At 37.5% G+C, this 15,295-nt stretch overlaps 1 protein-coding gene across 3 annotated transcripts in view; it reads left to right on the top strand.

Annotated features, from left to right (window-relative positions):
* The window catches only part of GRM8 (glutamate metabotropic receptor 8), a 707,399-nt gene that overhangs the window by 184,642 nt on the left and 507,462 nt on the right, over window positions 1–15,295 (top strand). The window lies entirely within an intron of this gene.

Here is a 15,295-nt window from a genome sequence, read left to right as displayed (position 1 = left end):
CTGATGTGGACCTAAGGGATAAGAGGTGGAGATGATGCCTGAAGAATAGCGACAAACTGGTGCACGTTGCTGTGATGCTGATTCTCTTCCACTTGGTGAAATCCATTGCTTAGAGATAAGATTCTCTTTCCAGGAAAAGTTGCTTACAAATTCAAGGTCATTTTCTAAATCCTCCACAGCTTTTCTTTATGACAAATTTCTTTGGTTTTATTTTTGTTCTTTCTGCCTTAAAATATATCTGAGAACACAGGTTCTATGATTCCTGCTTTGTGATATGTTGTTAGACTCTGCCCGAGTTGCCAGGGCCCCTGAACAAGGGGCATTTAGGGAGTACAGCTAGATGAGGACTAAAAGCTAAGGAGACCACAGCCTATCCATGGAGAGGAAAAAGGCAAGGGGTAGGGCATTTTTCTAACAGCACCAAAATAGGTCCAAGAGGGTGAAAGAAGCAGCAGGAATTCAGAGATCACTGAATTCAACCTCCTCGATTTTGCAAATGAGGAAACTAAGGCCCAGAAAGAGAAAATAATCTGCCTAATGCCAAAGAGCTATTGTCGGAGTTTGCCTTAAAACTTGGGTAATGTGACAGAGGATTCCAGCTGATTTTCTTATCAAAAATTTCTAATGAAATATTTCAAGTATATAAAAAAGTATAAAAAATAATATAAGAAACACCAGTGTACCATCTCCCCATGTCAAATCTTAATTTATCGCTATATTTTTAAAAGTTTTTTTTAAGAAATAAAATTGGTGAAGCCTATTGGTACACAGCTGTCATTCCCTTTCCTCTTACCATCTTTCTTCAGGGCTAACTATAGTTCCATTCCCTACATATAGCTTTATAATTTTATACTTGTAAACATGACACAAACATTCCCCATATTGGTTAGCATGCTATAAACATTATCAAATTGTATGTATTCTTCTACAGCCTGTTGTTTTTTTTTTTTCCTCAATATTGTCTTTGAGATTTCTCTGTGTTGAAACATATAGTTTCAAGTAATTCATTTTAACTGTGAATGGAATTCCAATGTACAAAGACACCACAATTTATCCATTCTTCTCTGTGGATAGGTGTTCTGGTGAATCCTGATTTTTCATTATTAGAGACAAAACCACGGTGAACATTTATGTATATTTTATCTTGCACTGGTGTGAGTTTCTCGAGGCTAGAGTCTCCCTGCTGGAGGGCTGTGAAAAGGTGATAGTGAGCTGCTCGAGCCCGCGCTACGGAATTGGGTCTAGGGCACTCAGAGCCTCTGGGATGGAGACTTCAGGCCACTACCAGTCTCATCATGGAGTACCTTACAAATACCATCACTTTTTATTTTTGCTGAGATACAAAAATGTCGGGAAACACAGTCATAAGGTAATGGTTCTCAAACATTGTCATGTATCAGAATCACCTGGAGGGCTTGTGGAAAAGATTGCTGGGCCCCACCTCCAGAATTTCTAATTCAGTAGGTCTATAGTGGGACCCATGTATTGTAGTCTAACAAAATTTCAAGGGGAGCTAATACTCCTGGTCTAGAAACCACATTTGAGAGCCACTCGGGTATATATTTAAGAATTGAATACGAAGTCATAAGAAGCCCCAGTTGATTATTCAAGCGCCTTTGTATTATTGTAAAATATTTGATCAGAATTAGCATGTCATGTAATGTAGAGTATAATTTAAAAAATAGAACTATGATTCTTTAGTCCAGTAGCTTGGTGTTTGCAAGCTATTGTGTGAAAGAAAGATGGAGAGCATTGACTCATGCTCAGAAATAACTTCCCCAGAATTGCAAATTCCACATTCCTTTTTGAGTGTTTGGAACCAGGAAGAGGGCTTCAAAAAGGTAATTGAATGGGAAAAACAGTCTTCCCTTTCTTCCCCTGTTACATTTGTGATGTAATCAATAGGTACATCACCCATTCACCAAGAAAGGAAAACAAAAAGGGAACTGTTCCAGTTAGAACAGGGTCAGCCTTCGGCAAAGTTGTAATCAGAATGTTCTTCCATGGGTACCTTCTTTGGGTCAGTGGTGTCTGTTGTGCCCCATTCCAGTTCCAGTTCCTGCCATTGCACCCCATCAGTGCTCAGCCTTCTCTGGAAAGCTCTGCTGTTAGAACTTTTCTCCCTCTTCCTCCTGCCCTTCTCAAAAGACATCTGTGTCTCAATCTTGTATAGGGAGACCCTTCAGCAAGAAGAGACCAATGAAATAAACTCTTTTGCAATCAAGAATTTAACCTGGTATGGAGAAGTGGTGCTGAAATGGACTAATACTCCTGCCTCCACCCTCAAACACTCTTCAAATGGGGTCAGACCTGGTGTGAAGCTGCACTTCCTCCATGTTCCCCATCTTAGTGAATGACCTTTACATCCACCAGTCAGAAAAATGAGGACTCATCATTGGCTCCCACTTCTCAGTCGTCCCCGCCCCTCAGTCCCTATTGATTGAACCTTCACCTTCATCCACCCCACTGCATCCAGCTCCATCTGCATCCTGCTCCTCTCCTCAGGATGACTTTGACATCCACCTGAGTGCTCTCTGTTCTGTTCCCTTCTGATCCATTCTTCACATAGTAGCCAGACGGACCTTTTAAAAATGAGAATAAGATATGTCACTCCACTGCTAAAAATTCCCCCTCGTGGCTTCTCTCTGTTCTTAGAGTTAAATCCAAACCTTTTAGCCCCAAATGACCTGCTCTCCATCAGGCACATCAGACTTCTCTGTTTTCCCCCAAGGCATTGGATTCACTCCTGTATCAAGCCCTTTGCATAGGTTCTTCTCTTTACTTGAAAAGTTCTTTCATCCTCTACTTCTTTGCTCTTCTCCTTGGTAACTTGTGTCATCCTTCAAGTCAAGCTGAGACATCACTTACACAGGACAGGCTTCTCTGACCATCCTCTCCCTACCACACTGGGTGTGGTCCCCTGTATCAAGCAGCCCTGCACCCTCCCTCCTCCTCCATGGCACTTCTAATATTTCTAATTATGTATTTATTGTTTGGTTTCCTTACTGGGCTATAAGTTTAATGAGGGCAGGAGGCCTGAGGGCAGGAGGCCTGAGGCAGTGCCTAGGGGCCACTCAATAAACACAATAAATGCCTATGGCTGATTGGCTTAAATTCTTGACTGAATTTCTGATTATATATATATATATATATATATATATATATATATATATATAATCAGAAATTCATATATATATGTATATTATATATTATATATATATAATCAGTATATATATATATATATATATATATATACTGATTATATACACACGCATATATATTTAAATTTCTCAGAATCCTTTACCTATACAACTGAATCAATGTGCCTGGTTTAAAAACTCAACACCAATAGACTACAGATAAAATTTATATGATCTATTTTTATGCTGTTTTTGTTTTATGTCGAGTGGCTGGAGCCACCTAATTTGTCACCAGAGAGTAAGTAGACATTTCATTAGCAACTCCTTCTATATGACTATCTCTCCTACCAGTAATATTACAGAAGATGACATTTCCAGTGTGCAGGATGGGATTTCCCCTTGGGAATGTACCTATCAGTCAGCAGATTTTTAAAGAAGACTCAACACTCCAGTGATGTGAATTTTAAAGAATATAATTTGAGACCTTCAAGGAGAGTAGGAACATAATGTTGAGCTCCTAATTTCTAGGGTTAAAGTAAGTAAATTGATAGGTCCTTAGGTTTATTTGAAGCAAACCTAATATTTGAGTCTAGGTTTAATTTTTTTTTTTTTTGGTGATTCAAGAACAAAATCCATGAGTCTGGATCTATAGCATCCACGTAGGTTTTATTAAAGATAAATATGATATATCCAAAAATCTATGAAATCTATAAAACAGATAAATAATCTAAAATCATGAAACTCTTGAAATAATTAGAATTGTACCCATTGACTAACAGTTACTGATGAAGCACTTCTACACAGTGAAATCCAAGTTGGCCTGACTCCAGATACCACCCTTTGACCTTGGACACACTCTGGTTTGAACTGGCTCTGCTTTAGAGTAGCTGAGTAGCCTGGCAAGTGATCCTTCTGTAGCCTTAGTTTCCTCATCCATAAAAGGACATCATGATAATCTCTGTCTCATCCAGCTGGTGGGGGACGAAACAACATAACTCTTCCGTGGAGTTGCAGTGGCCTTGAAGCTCTTATGACCTGTCCTCTCCACAATAGCCAGGGTGATTTAAAAAAGAAATCTGCTAAATCACTCAACTCTTCTGCTCAAAATGGTTCATCAGTTCCTCGTTTTCATCAGAGTGAAGCCTATGAGTATCTGACCCCTCTAATCTCTCTGATCTCACCTTCTAATTTTTTGTTTCATCTGTCCCAACTACACTGGCCTCCTTGCCACTCCCTGAACACACCAGGGCCACCCCTGCCATGGCCTTTGGACTTTCTCACTTATCTCCTTCAAGTCTTTGCTCAGATGTCACCTCAGTGAGACCTACTGGCTGCCCTGTACGACTCAGTACTCCTGACCCCTCCGCAATCCCCTTTACCCTCTATATGCTCTTTCTCCATCACTTACTATTTGCTCTACTTTTTACTTTTTGTTTCCCTCCATTAAATTAGAAGCTTCGTGAGAGCAGGAATCATTGTTTGGTTCACAGATATAGTTCAAGCACCTAGAACAGTACCTGGTGTTTTAGTGTTCAGTACACATTTGTTGTGTGAATGAATTTTAAATGAAGTAATTTAATATAGTACCTGGCACATATTAGATACTGAAAAAATACTGACCAGCTTTCCTTTTCATTTAATCAGAGGAAGAGATTTTTACATTGCTATTTTAAAAATATAGAACAGTAAGAGAGAGAGAGAGAGAGAGAGAGAGAGAGAGAGAGAGAGAGAGACAGAGAGAGAGACAGAGAGAGAATAAGAGAAGAGAAAGGGAATTAGGAAAGGAGGAAGGAGAAAGAAGAAGAAAGAGAACCACAGACATGAGAAAAGAAAGAACTGAGATTTGGAAGGTAGAAAAGTTATTTTTAAAAGGGTTCTTTGGCCTGCTTCCCTGCTTATAGAGTAAAATTGTAAGAGGGATGTAATGCTATGTATATCAGATATCAGGATGGGCAGATTCCTTCTGCAAAAGACGAGCTGGTAAGTATTTCAGGCTCTGTGGGCCATTTGCTCTCTGTCAACTACTCAACTCTGCCATTACAGTTTGATAGCAACCATGGAAATATGAGAACAAATGGGTGTGGCTGTGTTCCCATAGCTTTTTTTTTTAATTTTAATTTTTCTATCATTGTGTAGTCTGTCGTTTGCTGACTCCTGGCCCAATGTATATTGCTGCTAAATGTTCACTGAAAACTACAACATAAGGATTAAATGAAGAAAAATCTAAGTAGAATATCTAACAATATGGCAATACAAATCTTTTTTTAATTAAAGTTTATTGGGGTGACAATTGTTAGTAAAGTTACAAAGATTTCAGGTGTACAATTCTGTAATACATCATCTATATATCAAATCTTAAAGGTGAAACTTCAGGATATATCTTTGAAAGAGAATAAGACAGGAATGTTCCTAGTTCCTGCTCCACTTATGATACTGTTAGTCTTTGAGAATCCAGAAAGAAAAGAAAGAGAAATATTTATAGGTATAAGGAGGAAGACAGAAGAAACAGTTTGTCTTTACTTGTAGATTATATCATTATTAAAAACAAAATCTAGTAATCTACAAACTATTTGAACTAACACAAAAGTTTGCAAGATTGCTAGATATAAAAACAATATATGCAAATTCATAATATTTTTATAATAAAAGCTAACATTTGTATTTGGTTACTATCTGGTAGGTTCTTTGCATATGTTAATTTATTTACCTCTCGCAACTACCTTATGAGGTAGCACTGTTATTATTCCCATTAGAATTTGTGAAAATTGAATCACAGAGAGATTAAAGAATTTGTGCATGGTGACAGACAGTGTCTGATGAAACTGGGGTCAACCGACTCCAGAATTGGTGATATTGCTTCTTTTCCTCTTATATACAAGACATACCCTATTAAAATGTAATAGAAAGAAAACACTTTTCTTGATATCAACTAAAATCACATGGTCCTTATGAATAAATGGAAGGAAAATCTGTAAGACCATTCTGGAGAAAATATAAACGTTACTGAGAGATAGAGAAGAAGCACTTAATTATTAGTGAGATAATACTATGCTTATATAAATTCATATATTGGGTATTTCAGTACTGCAGTGTGTTGTAGTGGGTGTGTGAGAGAGAGAGTGTGCGTGAATGTGTGGGACTTGACAGACTCTAAAACGCATATGCTAACGTGACATTGTAAGACTAGCCAGACAATTCTGAAATAAACAAGCAAAAAAGCAAAACACAAGGATTTGCCCATATATTGATTTATAAAAAGGTTTCAGTACATGGCACAGTTGGGAATTTGGCGTTAGCACAGACCTAGACAAATAGAGCAAACAGAGCAGAATAAGTAGCTTGCGAAGGTGCTCACACACACATGGGAACTTGGTATCTGATGGAGGTGGGATTGCCATCGGTACGGAAACAATGAACTCTTCATTGGATTTTTGTTGTTAAAAAATAAAATTAGGTCACTACCTTACACCACTAATAAAAAAAATATAAGATGGAGTAGAGACAAATGTGAAAAAGAAAACTTTTATAACTGTATATAGGAAATAGAGTTATTAGATAGATAGAGATAGATAGATAGATAGACAGACAGACAGATGATAGAGATATGGGAGGATATCTTCATGACATCAGGTAAGGAAATACTAATGGATTGGACTACATGAAATTAGAAATCTTCTGAATGACTGAAGACTCTAAAACAAAGCTAGGCCACATCCTAGTAGAAGACACGGGCATATATGGCAAATCAAAGACTCCTACAAGTTACTTTTTAAAGGCAAATAATAGTCAAATAGATAAAATGGGAAATGAATATAAATAGTTCCACATAGAAGAGGAAATCCAGAGAGTCGATGATGTATGAAGACACGCTCAATCATGCTAGTGAGTAATCAGGAACATGTAAATTAATAGGAAACTGATATGCCCGTTTTACTCTTGTCTGATTGTAAAAAGAAAAATAAATTGATAATGCCAAGTGTTAATGAGCAAGTAGGAAAGCAGTGAGAGTGAAAGGTGGTAAACAAGCCTCTTTGGAGAGTAACTCGATAATGTCCAGTGGAATTTAAAGTACACACATTCCATGACCTAATAATTCTGCTTTAGGTAAATGCCTTGGAGGGACTTTTGCGTAAGTCTACAAGGATTTCATGCGATATTGTTTGTGACATCAAAAAAATTAGAAGTAACCCAAGGAAACCTTAGTACAGAAATGAACAAATGCATCCCGAAGGATGCGTAAAGTAGAATATTTTAGAAGTTAAATAATTAACTGAACTTATATTATTCATTCAACAACTATGTCTTAAGCATCTACTATATGGCAGGCACTGTTTATGTGCTCAGGATATATTGTTGAAAAAAGCAGGAAAAAATCCCTGTGTTTCTCTTATAATCTAATGATAAGAAGACAATATATTATAAACAAAACATATGAATAAATTTAATAGCATGTTCAAAGTTGATAAGTGCCATGGAACAGACGAATCAACAGTAATAGATTTTGAAGTCATACACTTAAGTTGATAAAAGAAGATTTCAGGAAATGAAACAAAAACCTAAAACAGTACTCTGTAATATTTGTAGGTACAGATAAATGTAGTAAAATGTGAAAATATAATTGAAAATAGGCACCTGATTCATGGCATAATGGCTGACTCTGAAAAGAGAGACAGGGAAATGGGGTTTAGGAAATATAAACTTCTTTTTTTAACTTTCTTTTTATTAGTTTCAGGTGCACAAAACAATGTAATAGTTAGACATTTATCATTTATATCCCTCACACAGTGTCAACCCCACTCCCCCCATCCACTATCCCTCTGACATAGCACACAGCCATTACATTTCCACTGTCTCTATTCCTAATGCTGTACTCCACTTCTTGTAAATATATATATATATATATATATATATATATATATATATACACACATACATGCGCACACACACACACATATATATGTATACACACACACACACACACACACACACACACACACACACATATATATATATATATATATATATAAAATTGTAGTTGACGTTCATTATTGTTCAGCTTCAGCTTCAGGTGTACAGTGCAGTGATCAGGCATCTACATCATCCCTGAGGTGGTCTCCCTAATAAGACAAGTGTCCATCAGATACCCTACAAAATCTTTACAACATTATTGATTACATTCCCCAAATTGACTTTCATATCCTCATGGCCATCTTGTGGTTACCGATTGTGGTTTCTAATCCCCTCACCTTCCCCCTTATCCCCACTCCCCTCCCATCTAGCAACCCTCAGTTTTTCCTCTATGTCTCTGAAGCTGTTTCTGATTAGTTCATTCATTTATTCTTTTCTTTAGATTCTACATACAAGTGAGATCATATGGTATTTGTCTTTCTTATTTTATTTAACATAACTGACTTATTTTACTTAACATAATGTTCTCTAGGTCCATCCACGTTGTTGCAAATGGTAAGAATTCATTCTTCTTTATGGCTGTGTAATACTCCATTGTATAAATGTACCAGTTTCTTAATCCAGTTGTCTACGATGGGTATTTCGGTTGTTTCCATGCCTTGGCTATTGTGTATAGTGCTGCAATAAACATAGGAGTTCCTAAATTTTTCTCAATTAGAGTTTTGGATTTCTCCCGATAGATACCTAGGAGTGGAATTGCTGGGTCATAAGGTGGTTCCATTTTCAGATTTTTAAGATACCTCCATACTGTGGAAATATAAACTTTTTCATCTGTTAAGTTTTTTTAAATTTATTGGGGTGACAATTGTTAGTGAAATTACATAGATTTCAGGTGTACAATTCTGTATTACATCATCTATAAATCCCATTGTGTGCTCACCACCCAGAGTCAGTTCTCCTTCCATCACCATATATTTGATCCCCCTTACCCTCACCTCCCTCCCCCCCACCCCCCTTACCCTCTGGTAACCACTAAACTATTGTCTGTGTCTGAGTTTTTGTTTCTCATTTGTTTGTCTTGTTCTTTTGTTGTTTTTGGTTTATACCACATATCAGTGAAATCATAGGGTTCTTTGTTTTTTCTGTCTGACTTATTTCGCTTAGAATTATACTCTCAAGATCCATCCATGTTGTCACAAATGTTCCTGTATCATTTTTTCTTACTGCTGAATAGTATTCCATTGTTTATATATACCACAACTTCTTTATCCATTCATCTATCGAAGGACATTTTGGTTGTTTCCATGTCTTGGCCACCGTAAACAAAGCTACAATGAACATTGGAGCACATGTGTCCTTATGTATAAATGTTTTCAGATTTTTGGCTTAGTTACCTAGGAGAGGGATTGCTGGGTCATATGGTACTTCTGTTCGTAATTTTTTGAGGAACCTCCATACTGCCTTCCATAGCGGCTGCACCAGTCTTCATTCCCACCAACAGTGCATGAGGGTTCCTTTTTCTCCACAGCCTCTCCAACACTTGTTGCTATTTGTCTTGTTGATGATAGCCATTCTGACTGGGGTGAGGTGATATCTCATTGTGGTTTTCATTTGCATTTCTCTGATGATTAGTGATGTTGAGCATTTTTTCATATGTCTATTTGCCATTTGTATGTCCTCTTTGGAGAAATGTCTCTTCAGGTCCTCTGCCCATTTTTCAATTGGGTTGTTTGTTTTTTTGTTGTTGAGTTTCATGAGTTCCTTGTATATTTTGGATATTAGCCCCTTATTGGAGGCACTGTTTGCAAAAATCTTCTCCCATTCAGTCGGTTGCCTCTTTATTTTGTCAATGGTTTCTTTTGCTGTGCAGAAGCTTTTAAGTTTCATATAGTCCCATTCGTTTATTTTAGCTTTTGCTTCCATTGGAGTCAAATTCATAAAATGCTCTTTAAACCCAAGGTCCATAAGTTTAGTACCTTTGTTTTCTTCTATGCAGTTTATTGTGTCAGGTCTTATGCTTAAGTCTTTGATCCATTTTGAATTAATTTTGGTACATGGTGACAGATAACAGTCCAGTTTCATTCTTTTGCACGTGGGTATCCAATTCTCCCAGCACCATTTATTGAAGAGGCTGTCTTTCCTCCATTGTATGTTTTTAGCTTCTTTGTCAAAAATATTCTGTCCATATTTATGTGGTTTTATTTCTGGGTTCTCAATTCTATTCCATTAATCTATGTGTCTGTTTTTCTGCCAATACCATGCTGTTTTGATTATTATATATATACATATTGTTCTTTTTTCTTAAGATTGCTTTGGCTATTCGGGGTCTTTTATGGTTCCAAACAAATCTGATGATTTTTTGTTCTATTTCTTTAAAAAATGCCATTGGGATTTTGATGGGGATTGCATTAAATCTGTATATTGCTTTGGGTAATATGGCCATTTTAACTATGTTGATTCTTCCAATCCATGAGCACGGAATGTCTTTCCATTTCTTTGTGTCTTCTTCAATTTCTTTCAAAAATGTCTTATAGTTTTCAGCATATAGGTCCTTCACATCCTTGGTTAAGTTTATTTCTAGGTATTTTATTCTTTTTGCTGCGACTGCAAAGGGAATTGTTTTTTGTATTTCTTTTTCTGAGATTTCATTGTTAGTATATAAGAATGCAATGGACTTTTGTACGTTGATTTTGTAGCCAGCAACTTTACTGTATTTGTTGATTGTTTCTAACAGCTTTTTGGTGGAGTCTTTAGGGTTTTCTATGTATAGCATCATGTCATCTGCAAAGAGTGATAATTTACTTCTTCATTCCCTATTTGGATGCCTTTTATTTCTTTCTCTTGCCTGATTGCTCTGGCAAGGACTTCCAACACTATGTTGAAAAGCAGAGGTGATAGGGGACAGCCCTGTCGTGTTCCTGAATGTAGAGCAAAGGGCTTCAGTTTTTCACCATTAATTATAAGATTAGCTGAGGGCTTGTCATATATGGCCTTTATTATGTTAAGGTATTTTCCTTCTGTACCTATTTTATTAAGTGTTTTAATCATAAATGGATGTTGTATCTTATCAAATGCTTTTTCTGCATCAGTTGATATAATCATATGATTTTTGTCCTTTATTTTGTTTATGTGATGTATCACATTGATGGATTTGCGAATGTTGAACCATCCTTGTGCCCCGGGGATGAACTCCACTTGGTCGTGATGAATAATCTTTTTAATGCATTGTTGTATTCGATTTGCTAGAATTTTGTTTAGGATTTTTGCATCAGTATTCATCAGAGATATTGGTCTGTAGTTTTCTTTTTTTGTGTTGTCCTTACCAGGTTTTGGTATCAGGGTAATGTTGGCCTCATAAAATGAGTTAGGGAGTACTGTCTCTTCCTCAATTTTTTGGAAGAGTTTGAGCAGGATAGGTATTAGATCCTGTTTGAAGGTTTGGTAGAATTCACTAGTGAAGCCATCTGGTCCCGGACTTTTGCTTTTGGGAAGGTTTTGTATGACTGATTCAATTTCATTACTGGTGATTGGTCTGTTTAGATTTTCCAGTTCTTCATGATTCAGCCTTGGAAGGCTATATTTTTCTAAGAACTTGTCCATTTCTTCTAGGTTATTGAATTTGGTGGCATATAGTCCTTCATAGTATTCTTGCATGATTCTTTGTATTTCTGTGGTGTCCGTGATAACTTCCCCTTTTTCATTTCTGATTTTGTTAATTAGTGTCTTCTCTCTTTTTATCTTAATGAGTCTAGCCAAGGGTTTGTCGATTTTGTTAATCTTTTCAAAGAACCAGCTCTTTGTCACATTAATTTTTTTCTATTGTCTTTTTGTTCTCTATTTCATTTAGTTCTGCTCTGATTTTTGTTATTTCCTTTCTTCTGCTGACCTTGGGTTTCGCTTGTTCTTCTTTTTCTAATTCTTTAAGGTGTACCATGAGGTTATTTATTTGGGACTTTTCTTGTTTCTTGAGAACTAGAAACAAGATATAATATCTTGTAATGATATATATCTTGTAATGATATAAATTTCCCTCTTAAAACTGCTTTTGCTGCATCCCAAAAAGTTTGGTAGGATGTATTTTCACTGTCATTTGTTTCTATGTATCTTTTGATCTCTCTAATTTCTTCTTTGACCCAGTCGTTCTTTAAAAGTATGTTGTTTAATCTCCATGTATTTGTGTTTTTTCCTGCTTTCTTTTTGCAGTTGATATCCAATTTCAAAGCCTTGCGATCAGAAAATATGCTTGGTATGATTTCAATCTTCTTAAATTTGCTGAGGCTGCTTTTATGTCCCAATATATGGTCTATCCTTGAGAATGTTCCATGTACACTCGAAAAGAATGTATAGTCTGATGTTCTAGGATGAAGTGCTCTATATATGTCAATTATGTCCATTTCATCTAATGTGTCATTTAGGTCTGCTATTTTGTTATTTATTTTCTGTTTGGATGATCTATCCATAGATTTCAATGATTTATTTAAGTCCCGTAGTATAATGGTGTTTTGGTCTCCCTTTAGTTCTGTTAGTAGTTGCGTGGTATATTTTGGTGCTCCCTGATTGGGGGCATAAATATTGATGACTGTTATGTCTTCTTGTTGTATAGTCCCCTTTACCATTATGAAATGTCCATGTTTGTCTCTTGTTAACCTTTTTCACCCTGAAGTCTGTTTCATCTGATATCATTATGGCTACAGCTGATTTTCTCTGGGTACCATTTGCTTGGAGTGTCAATTTCTACCCTTTCACTTTGAGTCTATGCTTGTCCTTGTAGCTGAGATGTGTCTCTTGGAGACAGCATATGGTTGCGTTTAGTTTTCTGATCCAATCTGCTACTCTGTGCCTTTTTATTGGTGAGTTCAGTCCATTTACGTTTAGGGTGATTATTGATACGTGAGGATTTCCTGTCATTCTATCTTTAGTTTTCTGGTAAGACTGTGTCTCCATTGTTTCTTTGCCTTGTTGTTGTTGTCTATTATTTCTGTGTGGTGGTATTCTAAAATGTTTCCCTCTGTTTCTTCTTTTATTACAGTATATATTTCAGTTCTGGATTTTTTTTGAGTGGTTACCCTTAAGTTTATGTAAAAGAAAGTTTGATATTTGGAGTATTCCATTTTCTTTAGCACGCTTACTTTCTCCATTCTCATATTCCGGTTCAGGCCTTTACTCTCCCCCTTTTTGTGTTCCACAAATTGTCCCTGTTGATGGTGGTCGAATAACCTCCTTTAGTATTTCTTGTATTGCAGGTCATGTATTAGAAAATTCCCTCAGCTTCTGTATATCTGGAAAGGTCTTTATTCCTCCTTCATATCTAAAGGATGTCTTTGCTGGATATATTATTCTTGGCTCATAATTTCTCTCTTTCAATAGTTTGACTATTTGGTTCCACTCCCTCCTGGCTTGTAGAGTTTCTGCTGAAAAAAATCTGATGATAATCTAATGGGCTTTCCTTTGTAGGTTACCGTCTTCTTTTCCATGGCTGCCTTGAGGATTCTTTCTTTGTCGTTGATTTTAGACAGCTTCAATACATTGTACTTTGGAGAAGGCCTGTTGGGATTGAGGTAATTAGGTGTTCTATTTGCTTCTTGGATTCGAGGATCCAGTTCTGTCCACATGTTTGGGAAGTTCTCATCAACAATTTGTTTGAATATATTCTCTGTTCCCTTCTCTCTTTCTTCTCCTTCTTGTATGCCCATGATTCTTATATTGCTCTTTCTGATAGAGTCAGAAAGTTCTTGTAGAGTTCTTTCATTTCTTTTAAGTCTCAAGTCTCTTTCTTCTTCCATCTGTGTAATTTCCAGGTTTCTATCTTCGATGTCACTGATTCTTTCCTCCATCTGGTCAACTCTACTACCTAAGCTTGTTATTTCATTCTTAATTTCTTCTATTGAGTTCTTAACCTCCAGAAATTTTATTTGGTTCTTTTTAAAAATTTCAATCTCTTTCGTAAAATGCTCATGTTGTTCTTTGATTGCGTTTCTGAGTTCATTAAGTTGCCTTTCTGTGTTTCCTTGCATCTCGTTGAGTTTTTTCAGAACTGCAATCTTGAATTCTCTGTCATTTAAGTCACATATTTCCATATCTTTAAGTTCCTTTTCGGGAGACTTTTCACTTTCTTTCTGAGCTGTCTTGTTGCCTTGGTTATTCATAGCAATTACTGATTTATTATTTCTCTTCCTAGACATCTACAGGAGTGGCTTCTGCAACAGGTTGATAGGAAGAGGTCTTTCCTTTGTTTTCCAATACTTGTTGGTAGAATGTTTAATTTTCTCTCTGACTGCAGCCTTTTTTGTCCTCTCTCACATAGTAGTGCTGTGTTTTCTCTGCAGTATTCCAGCTTCTCACTCAATGGGGGGATTCCCTCGGAAACGGGCTTCGCCTCTGTTAACAGTTTGCTTGGGTCATAGGGGCCTCATCCCTGTGGGGATGCGGAGAGCTTTTGAAGTTCCAAAGCTCTTTCTGTACCAGATTCAGAGCCCGTACGTTTCAGCAGTTCTGTTTACCTCTGCAGGGATCTGCCCAGATAGGTGGGGCCAGGGGTGGGGTGAGTTGTGAGAGGTGACCACCACCACAGCCAGTCCCGCTTCCACAGCTCCCTCCCCTTTGCTGGAACTAGTTGGGCTGCGAATCTGTGTTTGCGGTCCACAGTTCTCAGAACAGTAAATATTCTGTCCTTTTGATCTGACACTGCTACTTTTTCACTTCTAGCGCCGGGCATTAGGGGTGGGGTGAGGTCTGGGAGGGTAGGGAGGGGGCGGCTAGTCTCAGTGCCTAAGGCTTCCGTTCCCTGCTTGGCAGTGAGGGCTTAAACCACCGTTTTCAGCCTTCTTCCCTCAGTCTTTTCTCCGAGGTCTCTGCTGTGAGCGTTGGGTTCAGCCGTGTTATATGCTGCCCACTCAGCCCTGTGGGCCATAATTGGAGCCCTAGCAGTCTGAGTTTTTCCGTCTCCCGCAGCTGCGGTAGTTCCGGGAGCAGCGAGCTCGGAGCACTGAGCTAGGTCTGCGTCCTGTGCCCGCGTGGCTTCACCTCCGCACTGTTCCCCTCCCTCCTCCCCCGCCCGCGCGATTCTCTCACCTTTAGGTGAATTCAGTAGTGGGCCTGTACATCTTGCCTGTCTGCTGTGCAGGGAGTCCTTTGTGGAGTTATTGTTGTTCGATTAGTTGTAAATTCCAGGGGAGATTTACAGAGGCTCACCTCACACCGCCATTTTGATGACCTACTCTGTTAAGTTTTTTTAAAGTGAAAAGTCT

The sequence above is a fragment of the Rhinolophus hipposideros genome, assembly GCF_964194185.1.
Source record: "Rhinolophus hipposideros genome assembly, chromosome: 25".
In the NCBI taxonomy this organism is placed as follows: Eukaryota; Metazoa; Chordata; class Mammalia; order Chiroptera; family Rhinolophidae; genus Rhinolophus; species Rhinolophus hipposideros.
The sequence above is the reverse complement of the archived record's forward strand: the minus strand, read 5'-3'. Positions and strand labels throughout refer to the sequence as shown.